Below are 13,799 nucleotides of genomic sequence, written 5' to 3' on the forward strand. Positions count from 1 at the left end.
GAAGGGAAGAGATTACTGATCAGTGTAGACCCAAGATTTCACAGAAACATACCTGGACGCAATCGTGCAGCAAGTGTTCCATGATGCCTATGATATGGACGGCATGAATCAGATGACAGGTTCCCTTTCATAATATTTGATAATCAAATTTTAGCTGGCCTTACACCTTAGACAGTGGTCAGTTGAACACTTGCTCGGCCAACAGCCTCTTGACTCATACACATGTCTACTCAGCTTGGATACACATATTGTCAAATACGTTCTCATTGTTGAAAAGTATAGAGGCTACGTTTGGACCTCACTAGTGGCGGCTTGTCTCTTGCAAGAAAAAAAAAGGTTGGGCATGTTAAAATCCAACTGCCTAACTTGTCTTTCCCTAGACATCTGCCTTTAAGGAGAAGTCAGGACACTCCCAAAAACTCTAGATCAGGGTTCCCCAATCTCTGACTCGGGAGTAATATGTGGCTCGCGCGCCCATAATGTGTGGCTTGTGGCTGTCAGCTTGGTGCATTTGCACCAGGTCTTGCAAACAGCTAAGAAGAGCAGATCTCCAGATGGAGATATTTGTGAGTAGCCCTACACAGAAGAGCAGGTCTGGATGGAGATAGGAACCCCTGGATTTTGGTATACTGCCTCGGTGTGGTGATTTATGTGGAAATGTTTTGGCTGTCATTATGTGTCACCCTGGGCAAGCCAGGGGACACAGGTCACAACACCACCACACCCCACACTCCAGGTAGGCACATCACAGCTAACCTACAAATCCTTGTTGCCTTCCTCCAGGAGTCTGATGATGCACACCAGGGGGTGGGCCAGGCGGTTGGCTCTGCCCACCGAGGAGCTCACAACTCTGGAGGCAGGAAGAAACCAGGCAGATGAGCTCATGGAGGAGCAGGAGTGAGGAGCTAAGAAGAGGAGTTAAGAAAGTGAAAGTGAAAGTAGTAAAGGAGGAAAGCAAGTGAAGTGACAGAAGAGAAAGAAAGCCTGAAGGGTCCAGCTTTGTGAGGGACAGAACAGCAAGGTCAGCAACGGCGGTGACTGTCTGGAGGGGGACCGTTTGGAAGTTCCTGGAAGGACCCCGTTGGCTGTGTGCCCGGTGGTCTGGAGCAGTGTTCCGAAGGACAGTCAGCACCAGGGCAGGGGCCTCTCGGACCCCGGCAAGGCTAGGAGTCGCCAGATTTGCCAAATCCGTCAGTGACGGGGACGCAGATCCCCCAACAACCAAGTCCCGATTGAAGGCAACAGCCCAACCCGTATTGGAGAGACACCGCCACCGCCACGGCACCAGTTTCTCAGGGCCAGCGCCTGCGGGCAAAGTGTAGAGCTCCTCCGGCCCAGATTGCAGCCGGGGAGCGGGTAACCGGAGGGAATCCACCGCTACCACAAGTCAAACAAAGGTGCAAGGAAGAGGGACATCACCGTCACCTACCGGGAGTGCAGGTGCAGCCGTCTGTGGGACCGTCCTACCAGCCGTTTGGTTTACCGTACAAACTGTGTCCGTGTGTCAGGCTGAGTGAGTACCACAGTGCCGCAAGGCACAGCGCTGCCCCCGCGTCCCTGCGCCCATCAGGCCCCGCACCCACTTCTCCATCACCGGGCCCCGGAATCACCACCCCTACCCACGGAGGGGCAACACAACACCTGGCTGCTCCGCATCACCATCCCCGGGAGCCCCGTACAGAGCAGCGGTGGTGAAATCACCACCACCGTGGGTGGCGTCACGAACTATAACAATCCCCACACCCAACAAACACCCCCTTTCACTCACGGGCGAGGAGTGTCGCTCGAGAAACCCCGGGATCCGGCCTACAGCTCGAGCCACCAGGAGCAGCTGCCGGACCCGAGGGGTGAGCGCGGTGTGCTGACACCCTCCTCCCCGCCCGCGACAACTTGGCGTCACGAACAGGATCTTACCGCTCTGCCGTCTGGTAGAGGTGCGCCTTGTTACCGCCGGAGGTATCCGGCAGAAAAATTTCAGAAGCCGCCATCTTTGGCGCGAAAAGTTCCCGCTCGAGCGTCTTCTCGAGCAGTAGAGGCGCGAAGGCCAAAACCCCGCCCCGAGAGAGGAGGGGCCGGAAAGAGCTAAGGGGGACGGAAACAAGATGTCTGCGCCCGACGGAGCCGCTGGAGGAGCGGTGGTCGCAGCCGCAGCGGCACCCGCGGATGGGAATGGGCCTGCCCAGGTCCCGGCCGTACCGGCGGGAGGTGCCGCGGCCCCCGCGCTTGCTCAGGTCATGCCGTTTTCCTTGCCCTATGCGCCCGGAGCTGCCTGGCTACCGCAGTATGACGGGAAACCGGATGCCCTACAGGCCTTCCGGAAAAAGCTTAACCCGTTGCTAGAGCTGTACCCCCTGACTGATAAGCAACGTGCAGCGATAGTGCTAGGCCAGCTAACCGGCGCGGCGAAGCAGGAAGCGGAGACCTGGACCGAGGGGGACCGGCTCTCTGTAGCCACCATCTTCGAGAAGCTACAGACTGCCTTCGAGACCCGGACTGAAGCGGAGCTGAGGATGCAGTTTTACCAGTGCCGGCAACGAGCTGGGGATAGCATTCGGGACTATGCTCTACGTCTGCAGACCGCCCTCCGCACGCTGAAGCGGGTGAACTCTGTTAATGAGGCGGATAGCAACAAGATGTTAGTGGAGCAATTTGCGCAGGGGATGAGGTCCCCTGAGGATCGTAAACAACTCCGGCTGTGGGCCCTGGAACACCCTGATGTGGACTTTGCTGTGTTAAAGGAGCGGGCTATCAAAGCACTACAGCCCCCAGCTGTTGAAGCTCTGGAACCTGTCCTGTGGCCCGTCGAGACGGCCCCCGTTGTGGCGGCCTCAGCCAAACCAACCTCCCTAATATCTGCAGCCCCGAGCAGCACAGTAGAAGAGCTGGCAGCCCAGGTCCGTCGCATGGACGGAGACCTTGCCAAAATCCTAGCTGCACTGCAACCTCTGACCAGACCTCAACCCCCAGCGCAGATACAGCTTGCTGACAGTCCCGAAGATGTTCCCTGGATGCAGCGGAGAAGCGCTAACAACCCGCGGAGCAGACCTCCGATCTGCTACAAGTGCCGTAAGCCGGGCCATTACTACCGACAGTGCCCGTTAAACGAGCAACCCCTGGGGCCCCGGGCCAATCCTCAGGAGTAGAACACCGTGGCCCCCCGGACTGGCGAGACCGATATGTCGGGGCCCGCCCTATCATCCCCGTGGCTGTGGACGGCATACCGGTGATGGCTCTCTTGGACACTGGATCACAGGTAACTACCATACCGTACACGTTGTATCAGCAGTATTGGGCCACAGACGAGCTGGCGCCTCCAGACAATAGTATAAATTTGATTGCCGCTAATGGACTCCCATTGACCCAGGTGGGGTATAAACAAGTGGCTATGACAGTGGGGCAAGCTGAACTGCAACACCAGGGTATGATTGTGATCATGAATGAACCCAGTGATCATAACCCGAAAATAGTGCTGGGAACCAATGTGATGGAACACTGCATGGCTGATGTGTTGAACTTATTGCAACAGCTAGCCGCTACAGCGGCGGGGAGCCGGCAGAGGGCTGTGCAGCGTGAGATCCGCGCCCTGATGTACCGCCAGCATGTGAGCTCAACAGGAGGGGAGATTGGTGGAGTGAGAGTGATGGATGTTGCTCCATTGACTGTGCCCCCTAGGAGTGAGATGATGATCTGGTGTAGGGCAGCAGTAGGGCCTCAGGGGCGTGACTACCCTGCGATGATGGAGCCCATGCCTTCCGAGCACTGGCCCACTGTAGTGGCCGCCCGCGGGGTGGTAGATGTGAAGAAAGGGAGAGTGCCCGTGAGAGTGTTGAACTGTGGGGAGGAAGAAGTCAGGCTCCCCCGGTATGCCACCATTGCCAAGCTGCTCACCCTGGACCCTCACACTATCCATGAAGCCAGTCCATCCACACTCCCACCTACCGTCAGCACTCCCCCACCCCAGGGGGACGCAAAGGATTGGCACCAACAGTTACATGTAGGCACTGATGATACCCCTACACATCACAAGGCAGGGGTACACAGGGTGGTGCAGGAGTACGAACAGGTTTTAAGTAAGCACCCCCTAGACTTTGGGCAGATCAAGGGGGTCCAACACCACATTCCCACGGGTGAACATCCCCCTATCAAAGAGAGGTATAGACCTATTCCCCCTGCACATTACCAGTGTGCCAAAGATATGTTGAGGAATATGAAGGAGGCAGGGGTTATTCGGGACAGCTGTAGTCCCTGGGCCGCTCCGTTGGTACTGGTCAAGAAGAAGGATGGTACCATGCGGATGTGTGTGGACTACCGGAAGATCAACCAGATAACCCATAAAGATGCCTATCCATTACCTCGTATTGAAGAGTCTTTGGCTGCACTGAGAACTGCAAACTACTTCTCGACCCTTGACCTCACCAGCGGATACTGGCAAGTGGCCGTGGCCCCAGAGGACCGGGAGAAGACCGCCTTCACCACCCCGATGGGGCTCTGCGAATTCAATAGCATGCCGTTTGGGCTGTGCAATGCCCCCGGGACCTTCCAACGGTTGATGGAGTGCTGTCTGGGACATTTAAACTTCGAGACCGTCCTGCTGTATTTGGATGATGTGATTGTTTATTTCCAGACGTATGAAGCCCATCTGGAGCACCTGGCCGAGGTGTTCGCGTCCCTTGCCAAGTACGGGATGAAGTTGAAGCCCTCAAAATGCCACCTGCTGAAACCCAGGGTGCAGTATCTAGGGCATGTGGTGAGTGCGGATGGTGTCGCCCCCGACCCTGAGAAGATCACTGCCATCCAGAGCTGGCCGAGACCAACTACAGTGAGGGAAGTAAGGCAGTTCCTGGGTCTGGTGGGGTACTATCGGCGCTTTATAAAGGGGTACACGAAGATGGCTGCCCCCATGCAAGATCTCCTCGTGGGACAGACCAAAGGTGGTAGACCCATTGGGGCCCCACTGTCGTGGGAGGACAAGCATGAGGAGTCCTTTTGCCAGTTGAAGGCGGCCTTGACCGGAGAAGAGGTCCTGGTGTACCCTGACTATGGGAGCCCGTTCATCCTCCACACGGACGCCAGTAACGTGGGGCTAGGAGCGGTCCTATCCCAGGTCCAGGATGGAAAGGAGAAGGTGATTGCCTACGCTAGCCGAAAACTCCGGCCGACCGAAAGGAACCCTGAGAACTATAGCTCCTTCAAGCTCGAGCTATTGGCGTTGGTGTGGGCTATCACGGAGCGGTTCCGCCACTACTTGGCGGCAGCCAAATTCACCGCGTTTACGGACAACAATCCGCTGACTCACCTGAACACGGCCAAGTTGGGCGCGCTGGAGCAGCGGTGGGTAGCCCGGCTAGCCAACTATGATTTCACCATAAAGTACCAAGCTGGTCGTGTCAACATAAATGCTGATGCACTCTCCCGGATGCCCCATTTGTCAGAAGAGGGGTGCGAGGATGACGACCTCGAGGAGATCGAGTTGCCTGCGTTTCACCAGCTGCCTACTGAGAGGGTACAAGTCTGTAAGCAAAGGGTGGATCTGGACCCGCGGCCCAGTCAAGAGTGGCAAGACGCCCAGGATCAAGCGCCGGCTGTCCGCCTTGTCAAGACTCTAGTGGAACAAGGTGCTATGGGAATAGACCCTGCCGCTCCAGCCGAAGCCCAACGCTTGTGGAAAGAACGGAAACGGCTTTACCTACACCAAGGGAGGCTGTACCGTGAGCTGATCAACCCAAAGACCCATGAGAAAATATGCCAGTTAATCGTTCCTCAAGCTGATGTCGCTACTGTCCTGCAGGCATACCATGATGGTGCTGGCCACTTCGGGTGGAAGAAGCTGGAGATGCTGTTGAGGGAACGGTTCTATTGGAGTGGGATGCGTGAATCGGTGGAAGCCTGGTGCCGAGAGTGCGGTCCTTGTACACTGAGGAGAAAGGACGAGACTAGCCAGAGGGCACCGTTACATCCCATAGTCACCCATCAGCTGCTGGAGCTGGTCGCCCTGGACCATGTCAAGCTCACCCCTAGCCGAAGTGGGTACACCTACGCCTTGACCATGGTAGACCACTACTCAAGATTCATGGTAGTAGTCCCCGTTAAGGACCTAACTGGTCGAACCACTGCTCGAGCGTTCCAGGCTTATTTCTGCCGACCCCATGGGTATCCCGAGAAGGTGCTGACTGACCAAGGCCCGGCTTTTGAAGCAGAGGTGTTTCACGAATTCTGCCAGTTGTACGGCTGCAAGAAGATCCGGACCACTCCATACCACGCCCAAACCAACGGCATGTGCGAGAAAATGAACCACTTGGTCCTGGGGCTCCTCAAGACACTACCACTAGAAGAACGGAACATGTGGCCGGAAAAGCTACCTGACTTGGTCGACATGTACAATAATATCCCGTCTAGCTCGACGAAGTGCACCCCAGCGTATCTGATGAGGGCTCGGCCTGGCCGCCTGCCGGTGGATCTGGAGATGGGATTGGAAGCCCCGGAAGCACTCCCTTCAACGGCGGAGTGGGAAAGTCGGAGGAGGGCACAATACCGGCAAATCCAGGAGTATGTGGAGAAAAACCTCAGCCGAAGTCGAGAGCAGCAAGAACATCGGTTCAATCAGAAGGCGCCCGCAGGTCCTTTCCAGCCAGGAGATGTGGTGCTGAAACGGAAGAGAAAAGCCCACAAGCTGGATGATCAGTGGGAGCCAGTCCCTTACGTCATACAACCCACAGAATGGGGAGATGGGAAGACCTATCAGATCAGTCGTGACCAAGGGGGCACCCTAGCCACAGTTTCTCGGGACCATCTAAAAAAATGCCCCCCAGCGTTGAAGGCAGAGGCTGAAGTACCGGTTCCTCCACCAGTGGAAAAGGCAGCCGAGGTAATCCACACTGTAATGGGTGACTTCCCAGCAAACTGGCCTACACAGAACGGCGCGGTGATTCTTCCAGTGATACTGTTCCCACAACCCGTGGATGAAGAAGTAGTGGAAGCGGTTAAACGTAAGCCAGAACCAGTGCCAGTGCCCAGGGACGAACCTGTACCCAGCTCCCCTGCACCTCCGCCTGCCCCACACTGTAGCAGGGAGGAGGAACCGATTGTTCCCTCTACCCCACTGTCTAGCACCACTGACACCGGGCCCCGAAGGTCCACCCGTTCTAACCTAGGTAGGCCCCCACTTAGGTACCGGGAGACCATTTTATGAGTAAAAGGGGTCCGCAAATGTAAAAGAGTGTTGTTGTTTGTTTGAAAGTTTGAAAAAGAATGATAAGAAAATGATGAAAAATGATTACCGAACAGTAACCAGATTTGCTTTGTGATTAGAACCGGCAGGAGCCGGCACCGTTGTCCCCGTGGGGACCGTTTAAAGTTTTGCATGGGAACTATCCATGGACAAGCCCGTGAACATGCAGGGCACCACAAACGTTAAGTGGCTTGTAAATATGTTGGTTACCGTTACCGTTTCCGCAATACCGTCTCCGGAGAGGCAGGTTGCAGGGAGGGCCCTGAGCAGAGCAGGCCAGGGCCCAGCCACCAAAGGAACCGGTGGCCACCCTCTGGAGGGAAGGACAGATCCCGCTCGGGTAACTTGTGCTGGACTGTGGGTCAAGGGGTGCTGCCTGGGTTTTAGGGGCAGCATCAGGGCCAGGTTGCTTGGGTGGGAGAGAGCGGAAACCGTGACCGTATACCGTTGCAACGTTTAAGTAAATGTGCCTCCCGTCTTGGGAAGAGTTATGATTAAAAATGTTATTTATGTTTTCTTAACCCTGTTACCCCCTTTTACAGAAAAATAAAACCGGTGTAGGACGGCAGCCCGCGGACGGTCTGCATTTTGCTAAGGGGGAATGTGTCGCCCTGGGCAAGCCAGGGGACACAGGTCACAACACCACCACACCCCACACCCCAGGTAGGCACATCACAGCTAACCTACAAATCCTTGTTGCCTTCCTCCAGGAGTCTGATGATGCACACCAGGGGGTGGGCCAGGCGGTTGGCTCCGCCCACCGAGGAGCTCACAACCCTGGAGGCAGGAAGAAACCAGGCAGATGAGCTCAGGAGACAGCTCAGGGAGGAGCAGGAGTGAGGAGCTAAGAAGAGGAGTTAAGAAAGTGAAAGTGAAAGTAGTAAAGGAGGAAAGCAAGTGAAGTGACAGAAGAGAAAGAAAGCCTGAAGGGTCCAGCTTTGTGAGGGCCAGAACAGCAAGGTCAGCAACGGCGGTGACTGTCTGTAGGGGGACCGTTTGGAAGTTCCTGGAAGGACCCCGTTGGCTGTGTGCCCGGTGGTCTGGAGCAGTGTTCCGAAGGACAGTCAGCACCAGGGCAGGGGCCTCTCGGACCCCGGCAAGGCTAGGAGTCGCCAGATTTGCCAAATCCGTCAGTGACGGGGACGCAGATCCCCCAACAACCAAGTCCCGATTGAAGGCAACAGCCCAACCCGTATTGGAGAGACACCGCCACCGCCACGACACCAGTTTCTCAGGGCCAGCGCCTGCGGGCAAAGTGTAGAGCTCCTCCGGCCCAGATTGCAGCCGGGGAGCGGGTAACCGGAGGGAATCCACCGCTACCACAAGTCAAACAAAGGTGCAAGGAAGAGGGACATCACCGTCACCTACCGGGAGTGCAGGTGCAGCCGTCTGTGGGACCGTCCTACCAGCCGTTTGGTTTACCGTACAAACTGTGTCCGTGTGTCAGGCTGAGTGAGTACCACAGTGCCACAAGGCACAGCGCTGCCCCCGCGTCCCTGCGCCCATCAGGCCCCGCACCCACTTCTCCATCACCGGGCCCCGGAATCACCACCCCTACCCACGGAGGGGCAACACAACACCTGGCTGCTCCGCATTACCATCCCCGGGAGCCCCGTACAGAGCAGCGGTGGTGAAATCACCACAACCGTGGGTGGCGTCACGAACTATAACAATCCCCACACCCAACAAACACCCCCTTTCACTCACGGGCGAGGAGTGTCGCTCGAGAAACCCCGGGATCCGGCCTACAGCTCGAGCCACCAGGAGCAGCTGCCGGACCCGAGCAGAAGGGGTGAGCGCGGTGTGCTGACACCCTCCTCCCCGCCCGCGACAATTATACCAGTAATGGAGGCTCTGGGTGTCACTACTCTGAGAGATGGGAGCTGGGTGTGGCTCAGGACCCTCTCAGAGCTGAATGTGGCTCTCAAGATCAGAAAGGTTGGGGACCACTGCTCTAGATGATTGACAGTCATCTAATTTGTATGGCCGTCTATATTTGCATGGTAGAAGATTACGGCGCCATCCCTCAGCAGCAGCAGTGTTGGCTATGAATGGGCCACTTTTTGCATTACTTTTTGGTGAAAAAAATTACTAAACTGCACCCGGACGAAAGTAAGCTTGGATGTGTCCCCATGTCCAGAGGCAATGTCCCAAGGACGAGGGTATGTCCTGTTGGTAGAGCTAGTAGAGGTGAGTGATATGGTACTCAAGGATCATTGGATGCGTTAGTGTACCGCCCCGTGCTCGGCTGCAGCCGAGCCGCTCGGATCTGGGCTCGTTGGTGGGTGGCTCGAGCGCCTCCGGACCGGGGGTCACTTCGCTCTGAAAGGGTGCTAGCGCTACTTAGGGGGGTGGTAGGTTGGTGTATGGCCGGAGCCATGTTTAAGTTCGTTATGCCAACCCACGAGACGTGGTGAAGGTGTAGACACCACCACTGCAGTTACGGGGCACCCGGGGGAGATGATTATGCAGCAAGATGTTAACCCCTCCGTGGGCAGGGATGATGGCCCGGGTCCCATTGGGGAGATTAGCTGGGCGGTGCAGGGCGGCGCGCTGCCGGATGGCACTGTTGTACTCACAGTTATTGACACACACAAGTCTCTGGTAAACAAAGTTGATGGTGGTCGGTGCCCGCAGCCGGCTGCGTCTGGTCCCCCACCCGGTTCGGTGGTCTTGGCCTTTCTCCTGCACCGTGTTGTGAATGTGTAGGCTGCCTGTGCTTCAGCAACGGGTGTCTGCTCCCCGGCTTTGTGTATGTAGGAGGAGCCCGTTTGCCCGCAGACGCTGGCACGTGGGATCTCTCTGCCTTTGCGGTGGCTTTCTATCCCTGTCGGTGGGCTATTGTCTTCAGTTGGGACTTGGGTGGGAAAGGACCTATAGTCCAGACCGCAATCAGTAAATTAACTCAGTCTAGTGGATTCTGGACCTTGTTTCAGGGTCTGAGTACCCCCCTGTGTGCTCCGGTTTCCAGTCGGTTCCCGGGTCGGTACCGGCGGGCCACTACCCTGTCCCGGTCCACCACGGTTCCACCGAGCCGTCTTCCCGGCTCCTGCTGGCTAGGCCACTGTCTGCCTCCTAGCCGAGGTACCAGGGCTATGACCCTGGCACCTGTCAGTTTCCGCTGCAGACCTGTCACCACAGGCTTGCTGCACTTGAACTCCACTCCCTGAATTAATCTGCTCTGAACTCCACTGTCTGTTTCCTGCCTCAGGCCCTCTGAACTCCTTGGTGGGCGTGGCCAACTGCCTGGCTCCGACCCCCTGGTGTGTTCATCAAGCTCTGAGAGAGGTGACTAGGTTTTTAAAGGGTTGGCTGATGTTACCTTATTGGGGGACTGGTGTTGTGCGGGGCGCTATCTGTGACTACCTGGCTTGTCCAGGGCGTCACATTAGCATTTGACAGAGTACATACACAGACGCCTGCAAGCAACCGAGAACGCTTCTGGACCAGAGAGTTAACACAATGGCCTTTACATAATGGCCATGATTGCTACGAGGCTTTTATCTGGGAAGGAGATATAGAAATCTTTCCAATAACTCAACTTATTCAAGGGTATAATTTTTGTTTTCAAGTGATATATAAAGTGCAGACCAGCCATAAAACAACTATTATTTTTCTTGGCTCATAGAAAGATTGTAATGAAATCCTAGAAATCAGCGCACCGTGGGTTCATTCATTTGTGTGATGGGCATGTGGGGCATCCCTCGAAGAGCCTCCCGAGCCGAGTTGTAAATCTGAAGGATTGAGGCAGGCACCGGGTCTAGCATGCCTGGGTCATCACTTCTGAAAAACAGTTCACATGTTGATAAAAGCTGCTCAGTAAAGCATAGTGTCTGGCCTGGGGCAGAGGAAATGAAGGTCAGACTGAAGAGATTGTGTCTGAGTGGCAGACTGATGCTGATTACTTGTGATCACACTGTAGCAATAACTCCAAGCCCACATAATACAAACAGCAGGCACGGTTATGTGATCTGTAACATGTGCAATCACTTCTTCTTAACTCCTTCCGATAAGCAGTTGCTGCCGGCTAGTAAATTCCGGCTTCTATTGTATTTAGCTTTCCACAAGGCTAGTGAATGGTACATACAACATAGCCCAAAATACAGCAGTCAATAAAATCTGCCAACTGGGTCAGTGATGATAGATTACTCTTTATTTTCCTCACATTCCTGGAAAACTCTTACAGCCATAGAAATAAATGTTAATACTTTGTGTTTTATTTCTATGGATAAAATGTGAAGTAGTGTGAAGAGAGGCCAAAAAATTATTTCTAAAAATTATATCTAAAGTGAAGGGAGGCCAAAAAATTATATTTAAAGTGGAATACAAAATATATGTAATATATATATATATTCCTTATATTACATTCTTTTAACACAAAGTCTAAAAATTATATCTAAAGTGAATGGAGGCCAAAAAATTATATGTAAAGTGGAACACAAAATATATGTAATATATATATTTATTCCTTATATTACATTCTTTTAACACAAAGCCTAAAAATTATATCTAAAGTGAATGGAGGCCAAAAAATTATATTTAAAGTGGAACACAAAATATATGTAATATATTTTCCTTATATTACATTCTTTTAACACAAAGTCTAAAAAATTATATCTAAAGTGTAGAGAGGCCAAAAAAAGTCTAAAAATTATATCTGAAGTGTAGAGAGGCCAAAAAAATATGTCTGAAAATTATATCTAAAGTGAAGAGAGGCCAAAAAATTATATTTAATACTTTAGATATAATTTTTAGACTTTGTGTTAAAAGAATGTAATATAAGGAAAATATATTACATGTATTTTGTGTTCCACTTTAAATATAATTTTTTGGCTTCTCTTCCCTTTAGACATTATTTTTTGGCTTCTCTACACTTTAGATATAATTTTTAGACTTTGTGTTAAAAGAATGCAATATAAGGAAAATCTTTGACTGGATTTTTTATTATAATAATAATGATGATAAAAAAAAGGTTTATTTTTAAAGCGCTAACATATTCAGCAGCACTTTACAATCAAGGGGGCTTTTAAAAAACAAAACAAAGTAACACATAGTTCAGCAGCTACAAAAGGAATGAGAATGAGGGCCCTGCTCGCAATCTTACAATCTATGGGGAAATAGGGGACCACAAAAGGTAAAGCGTGCTTGTAATGTCTGGTCCGGCCATTATTATGATAAATTATTGAATTTGTATAAAGTTTCATGATCGGGTCATCAGACAGTGACCTTTTAGCTGCACTTACGTGCTTTTGGTTGTAGGGAGCATGTGAGGACAGAGATAGGAGGGAGAAGGTTATGAATTGCATTTAGAAGGTGTGACAGGGGAGAGTAAAGTCCCAGTCACACACAACAACTTACCAGTGATCCCGAAAACGATGCGACCTGATAGGGATCGCAGGTAAGTCCCTGGGACGTCGCTGGGGAGATGTCACACAGTCAGATCTTACCAGCGATGCAGGAACAATACAGGTCGCAGTAGCGACCTGTATAACGATCTCAGCAGTCACTGTGACCCTGTCAGTGTCTAACACAGCGATGGGTCCTGCCCAGCAGGACGTCGCCTTTGAAGAAAATGGCCTGGACCATTCTGCAACGACTAGAGATCTCACAGCAGTGGCCTGATCGCTGGTAGGTGTCACACATAACAAGATCGCTAACGGGATTGCTACTGCGTCACAGAAACCGTGACTCAGCTGCGATCTCGCTAGCGATCTCGTTATGTGTGACGGTACATTTAGGTTAGTAAGTTATGATGATAAGCTTGTCTGAAGAGATGTGTTTTTAACGCACGCTTAAAAACTTGAGGGCTCGATATCAGTCGCATCCTTTGGGGTAGTGAATTCCAGAAAAATAGTGCTTCACGAGAAAAGTCCTTGAGGTGTGAGGTTCATATTATGGAGGATGTTAGTCTAAGATCATTTGCAGAATGTAGGGGGCAGGCAGGATGATAGACAGAGATGAGGGATGAGATATAGGGTGGTACAGTACTGTGGAAAGCTTTGTGGGTAAGCGATATGAGTTTGTATTGTATTCTGTAGCTGATAGTTAGCGAGTGTAGTGACTGGCATAAGGTGGGGGTGTGGCACCCTTGGGCTTCAGGCGCCACAGGGTATTACACCACTTTTATGTGGTAATATCTATCCCGGTCGAGAGGGGGTTAACCTGCCGGTGCCTTCACAAAATACACACGAACAATAGCAGGTGCTTACTCACTTAGTGCAATAAACTGGGATGATGTACTAAGTAATAAAAGTACACAAAGCAAATGGGAGACTTTTATGAGCATCCTGAATAGGGCTTGTGCAGAAAATATACCCTATGGGAACAAACATGCTAGAAATAGGAGGAAACCCCTATGGCTAAATAGAGCTGTAAGGGAAGCAATAAAAGAAAAACAGAAAGCCTTAAAAGAATTAAAGAGGGTAGGTAGTGATGAGGCATTATATAATTATAGAAAATTAAATAAAATATGTAAAAAGCAAATTAAGTTAGCTAAGTTTGAGACAGAGAGACTCATTGCGAGAGAAAGTAAAAATAATCCTAAAATATTCTTTAACTACATAAACAGTAA

Source organism: Anomaloglossus baeobatrachus, chromosome 4 (genome assembly GCF_048569485.1).
Source record: "Anomaloglossus baeobatrachus isolate aAnoBae1 chromosome 4, aAnoBae1.hap1, whole genome shotgun sequence".
NCBI classification, from domain to species: domain Eukaryota; kingdom Metazoa; phylum Chordata; class Amphibia; order Anura; family Aromobatidae; genus Anomaloglossus; species Anomaloglossus baeobatrachus.